At 44.3% G+C, this 6296-nt stretch overlaps 1 pseudogene; it reads right to left on the reverse strand.

Annotated features, from left to right (window-relative positions):
• Positions 1 to 775: 775 nt before the first annotated feature.
• Positions 776 to 3053, reverse strand: LOC102729793 (aldose reductase-related protein 2 pseudogene; annotated as a pseudogene).
• Positions 3054 to 6296: the final 3243 nt, after the last annotated feature.

A 6296-nucleotide genomic window follows, 5' to 3' on the forward strand; every position in this document is an offset into this window, starting at 1 on the left:
GAGAGACCTAAGTCCCCTGCAAAGTGAAGTTATGGGGCAAAATTCGTCACTGGTTGGTGAAATTTGAAATTTTTAAATATTCAACTGCAAACTGGAAGAGCTTTCCAAAGATTTAAGGAAGCCATTCTAAATACACATACATGTTTTTCTCAACTTGAAACAGAACACAAAAATATTCTGGGAACTGAAGCTTAACTGAATAAGCATGGCATTTGGTCTGAGTTTTGGGGGAATTAAGTTATGGGAAACACCAAAACCACTTATCTGTGGAAAGTCCTCAAACCCAGAACACAGTAGCTGATCCAAAGTGAAAGTTCCAAACTTGTAACTGGGTGATAAACATTTTGGGTGTGAGGGCTTCCTCAGGGATCACAACGTTTTATTTTCTGTCAGAATGCGTTTCCCACTGTTCAGCTAGAATAGAGGATGGTCACTTTTAGTAAACACTCTGTCCTTAATATAGAAGAAAAAGGAAAGTCCTATTAAAATGACTCAAGTGTTCTGGTCAGTTGTATAGGAAACAAAGAATATAAAGGTTTTTCAAATATGGGCCTCTGAGCATTATACATGTTGACATTCAAAAATCAATCAGTTAAGCTGCTCTCAGCACCTAATAGGAGCCTTTGGCATTTAAATTTCCAGAAAGCAGCTTTATTTGGAGAGAAACCTAGCGGCAGGAAGGTTATAGTGCTAGACTTTAGGGAGTTTAAGGGTTTTTTTGTTTTGTTTTTTGTTTTCTTTTTTTTTTTGCCGGGGGGAGATTGGAGGTGATGGAGGTTGGACTGGTGTTTGAAATAAAGTATGGGTTTTGACAGCAACTCACACTTTCTGTGTTGTAAAGATGCCATCCTGAGTTTAGACCTGTTGAATTTTTTCTGCATTTTTTATTAAAGTTTTTATTTATTTATAATCTCTACACCCCATGTGGGGCTTGAAATCACAACCCCAAGATCAAGAGTCATATCCTCTGCTGACTGAGCCAGGCGCCTTGGCTGCATTTTACTTCTGGAGAAACACAAGACAGACCATTTCACGCTGAAGTCTAAGAGGCAACAATCATTCCAAGACCACATCAAGGTGTCCTGTTCATTCCTAGAAATGGAGTCCCAGGGACTATAATCTATAGGTATGGAGAGCCTAGACCTTGTTGGGAAAATGAAAGCTTTAGGGTTCTGGCAGTAGGAATGGAAGGGTCAAAGGAGGAAAAAACAAACAAACAAACAAACAAACAAACAAACAAACACACCCAGCAAGATAACATAGTGGATATAAATGATAGAAGAGTGGGCTTCTAACGTTTTCATTTGGGAACTTCCACCGAAAACAAGCAGTTAAAAAAAAGGCATCACATCTATAAGAGAAATACAGAGTCTAGTCTTAAATAGCATCAGCTGTAAGTTACAGAAACATTCAATGGGTGATGTCCTGTGTACATCTGGAAGCATAGAACTGGGGTTCAGATAAGTTGGGGCTGATCCAAATTAAAAGATAGTTATCCACAATTTTAGAGCATTCTTCGAATGGTAACACGAGTCCAGGCCCTCCAGTTCCTGTTGAAGCTAGGTATGGTCACCATCTCCTCATCATTAATTCATTTAAAGTCAAAGGCCTCAAAGTTCTCAACAATGCATGTCGGTGACAAACCTGAGGATCGCAACTCTAGTCCTCTGGATATGGAATTGGATCAGACCCTGGGCTGTGGGTTTTTTGTGCTTCATATCCATCACCTGAATTTTGGGATCCTCCAGAGGTGAAGATCCTCTGGCTAGGCCCAAAGTCTTTTGGGAGAGCCCAGAAGGCTTTAAGTTGTGACAGCGATGCCCTTGGAATGGCTGTCCTGGATCCATTTTTTCCTGTGAGGCAAGGGGGACAATCGATCTGGTCCGTCACTTGTTTGCATTTCAGCCTAGGTTTGTTCAAGAGCCTTTTGATCTGGAAGTGGTCGAAGACTGCAAAGGCTCTCACCAGCCCCACACCCACCAGCTCCTCCATGGCCTCCCAGGCACCCAAGAATGTTAGTTTACTGGTGAGGTCATTGCCTTTATGGTCTTCGGGGGGAAAAGTCCTTTGCAGGCTGTAATCCCTGTGACCAGTGAATAAGATAGATGTCCAGACAGTCCTGTTACAGATTCTTGGCAGTCTTCTGATCGGCTTCCTTCACTAGGATGCTCTCAAAGGTAGGACCTAACTTGCTAATGATGAAGAGGTCCTCCTGCTTCACGACCTTCTCTTGGATGGCTTTTCCCACCTCATTCTTATCTTGATAGACACAGGCACAGTCAATGTGATGATATCCTGCATCAATGGCCACCTTCATAGGCTCCTTGACTTTGCCTGGGGGAGACTTCCAGGTGCCCAGGTCCACAACAGACATCTATCTCAGCTTTGGTACTGGGCTCCACAAGGGTGGCAGTGGCTGGTGCGGGGACATCTCTGAGCAAGCAGGCAGACCCACCGTGCTGGGGTTAAGGGCACTGGCCCTCAAGCAGGGACTATTGTCCAGGGTTTTCACTTTTCTATTCCCAACACAACACAGGACCCGGCATGTTACAGATGCCCTGACAGTACTGTTAAATGAATGATGTTTTCCAAAATTCATTCATTCCTGTAACTCTTTAGTACCTGCTTACTGACTCAGCAACTGCTTCTTTATACAACAGGGTCTAGATTGTAAGTGAAGGGCAAAGACACTCAAGTGCCAGGCCAAAGTGGGATAAGAAGCTTGTACTAGAATGTAAATCTGATGTTACTCAGCAGTATTTATTAGTATGAACTTCTTTTTCATAGCAACTTTCTTGATGACGTAAATTACTTTCCCTTTTGGCACAGGCTCTTTTCTCATCACAGAACACTGTGAACTGGCAACTGTGGGTAGGCGGCATTGTTCCTAACACTGATACAGAGGCAAGTAGCTTAGTAAGATATATACTCCAACTTCAGGAGCGCCTGGGTGGCTCAGTCAGTTAAGCGTCTGACTCCTGATTCTGGCTCAAGTCAAGATCTCAGGGTCATGGGATGGAACCCAATGTCGGGCTCTAGGCTCAGCAGGGTGTCTGGTGGAGGACCTGGGAGGCGAGGGGAGCTGTGTGTAGAAGAGAAATATAAAAGTGCTAAATTATAAGAAAATAAAATTGACAGACCATGGAGAATTGTGAGGGAGATGACAATTATAATAACAAAAATTGTGGAAGAGAAGAGAGAATTATAGGAGATGCATATAGTTACAGGAGGCTTGTGGGAGCCGCGGAGGCTTGTGGGAGCCGCGGAATATGAAAGAATTGCTAAAGAGAATATAAAATTATTTTAGCATAAATTGTCAGCATGTATAATAATGAGGCAGATGGAAATTACAATATTGAAAATTGTGTGAGTGGCAGGGAGACCTGTGGGAAGAACTGAGAGAATAGAAACTTAGTGAAAAAATTCCTGGGGGAATAAAAATTGGGGTAGCTGATGAGAATTGGGGGAGAAAATAAGAACAGAATTGTAAAGGAAAACAAATTGTAGGAGAGCCTGGGAATCACGGGAGAGCAAGGCATTGTGGGAGAGGATGAATTGTGAGAAGAGAATCTGAGACGGAGAATTGTGGGAAAGAATGAGTTGTGAGAGACAGGGCAGTGTGGAAGCTGAAATACAAGAGCAGCACCGTAAAACAGTGAGGAATGGCAGGTTTGGAAAGGGGACTCATTTTACCAGGACCGAGTGTAATTCAGCTTTCAACTCGGACAGCTGCTGCTTTTAACTCTGCTGAAGCCTTGCGTCTGACAGCAGCAAATCCTATCACATTACTATGGACTGGCAACCTCCTCGGCCCTGCTTCCATTGTTCAAGGGCTAGGTTAGTGTTCCAGACCAGCTCCATGCCGTCCTCACAGGACTTGCTCTGCGCCTCAGTTCAGAAAGTTCAACAGTAATTTAGTGCCTCTAGGCTTTGCCTTATCTCAGCCCCTACTTTTGGGGGCCCTGAGAGGTCTAACAGTCACAAGACACTCCTTTCTCATGTCATTTTCAGTTGTCCAGAAAGAAAAGGAATATAGATGCCTTGCTAAGTGACATTTTCCCCCTTTTGTACTGAATTTTCCAATGAATGGTAGGAAATCTGCTCATTCATCAGGAAATGGCCCATTTATCATTTTCATGAATAAATGTAATGAGAATGCTAGTTTGGGCTTGGAAGTGTTATAAATATAAATCACTGGCTTCAGAATTTAAAAAAAATCTTTGCTCGCCTCTGGCCAAAAGCTGAGGGCTTCATCTTACTGCTTTTATACATCAGAGATTTCCTAAGTGTTTGTAATTACAACCAGGGAGATCTCCTGGATGTAATTCAGGACTCTTTCACTTCTTGGTCTATAATATTTTCCATATGTTGGTTTGGAAATGTACCTCTGTTAGCGGCCATCCCCCGCGCCCCCCCCCGCCACACACCCGGCCTTAAAAAGCCATCAGCTTTAAAAAGCTAAAATATTCCTCATGTTTTTAAGTAGGAAGAACACTGTAATGTTACAGAGAGTTACTTTCTCTTTGAGGTACTTCTGTGCCTATACATATATATGAGCGCTTTAAAGACTATCTTTGGGGCGCCTGCATGGCTCAGTCCATTAAAAGTCCGACTCTTGATTTTGGCTCAGGTCGTGGTCTCAGGTTCCTGGGATCGAGCCCTGCGTTGGGCTGCCGAGTCTGCTTGTCCCTCTCCCACTGCCCCTGCTGTTTCTCTCAAATAAATCTTAAAAAACAAAAAACAAAAACAAAAAAACAACTGAAAGCTGACCATCATTGGTAACCAAGGGGGGGCGGGGGCGGGTGTCCAATTAATCCCTCCTCCCAGGAGCAAATGAGCGAGTGAAGGTAAAATGGGAATCAGACTCTACATTACAAGAAGAATGTCATTGGAGGAGACAAGCCATCCGGACCATCACCATCCAGCTTTGATGGCAGCGGGCCAAGCATAGTGTTACCTCGTTGATTAAATGCTAAGTATCTACACAGTCCAAGGAGTATCCCATTTTCATGGTTTAGTGGCTTTTTCGGAGTTCATTTTTTGTTGTTTTAAAACTTAGAAAAAGTGTATTACTTCCTCAGTACAAAGTAATTGAAAACATTCGTGAGCATTAAGTGACAAGTCAGCCTCCCTGTGGCCCCGTCCTCCAGTCCCTCAATAACCCTCCCTGGAGATAATACTATTACCATTTCCTAGGTAGAGAGGATTCATTTTCAAAATAAACACCAGTGCTGAGCTCAAAGTGTTTTCCAGTAATATTATTCAATATTTGATGTGGCAAAATTCCATTCCAACAGAACAATCTGCCATGAACTGAAATGATAGGACCCGTATTTGCGTAGCCCCACAAGGAGTGCTGAGATTTAGTAAGAGTCCGTGGGTATATTTGAATGAGAGACACCTGAATTATCGTGGAGTCAGGGACTTCTGTGCCTGGGGAAACTTTTTGGGTCATTTTTAATCTAGAAGTTGCTCTCCTGTACCAACAGCCCTGTGGCTTTAACCCTCAACGTCAGTGCAACTTGGACAAAGGCCAGAATGTCCCTAAATTCTGCAGTTCAGAGACAAAAGACATGCCCAGGTCCACCGGGGATTCCAGACTAGCAAAGGAGAAATGCAATTTGCTGGAATTCCTTAAATCTGTGCCGTCACAATTAAGGACATCAGAATCTGAATCTTGAAGACACAGTCATCAAAGGCTGTGTACTCCACAGACAGACATCACAGGAGACTAAGACTTACTATGATCGGGAACGACAGAGCACCTGAATAGGACAAAGTAACCTTCCTGATAAGGCTGGCAGGACATGTCCAGCAGGGCGCGGGGCCATGAGACAAGGAGGCCCAAGGTCAACAATCAAGCTAGCCAACAGAAGAAGCAGGAATCTGGATAGCACCATGGGTTAGTGTAGGTCCTCCACAGACCACCGACCAAGAGGAGGTCAGATGTGCAAGGATCTGACCAGGGAAAATCCTGCAGGAGAAATAGGGTTGATGCTAGGGGAAGGCTGTAGCATCAGAACTCGCTGCATGTCTGACCCCAGCAAAGGAGAGCAGGAAGGCACGGTGGCGGAAGGATCCTAGCTACTGTGCAGACTAAAGAAGGTCTGGCCGAGGTGCTGGGAAGTGTTGGAGCCTAAGTCCACCAGTAGAGGAAAGTGGTGTCTCCCATCCACAGGCAGCCTCAGTTTCCCCCTCGAACTTGGGTAATTGGCAGGCGGTACCACAAAGGAGGGATGGCCTCAGCACCAGCTCAGTGATGGATTTCAGAGCTCACACGCTAGGCCCCAGGTCCC

Source organism: Leptonychotes weddellii, chromosome X (assembly GCF_054177405.1).
Source record: "Leptonychotes weddellii isolate Sample4059 chromosome X, ASM5417740v2, whole genome shotgun sequence".
Taxonomy (NCBI): Eukaryota; Metazoa; Chordata; class Mammalia; order Carnivora; family Phocidae; genus Leptonychotes; species Leptonychotes weddellii.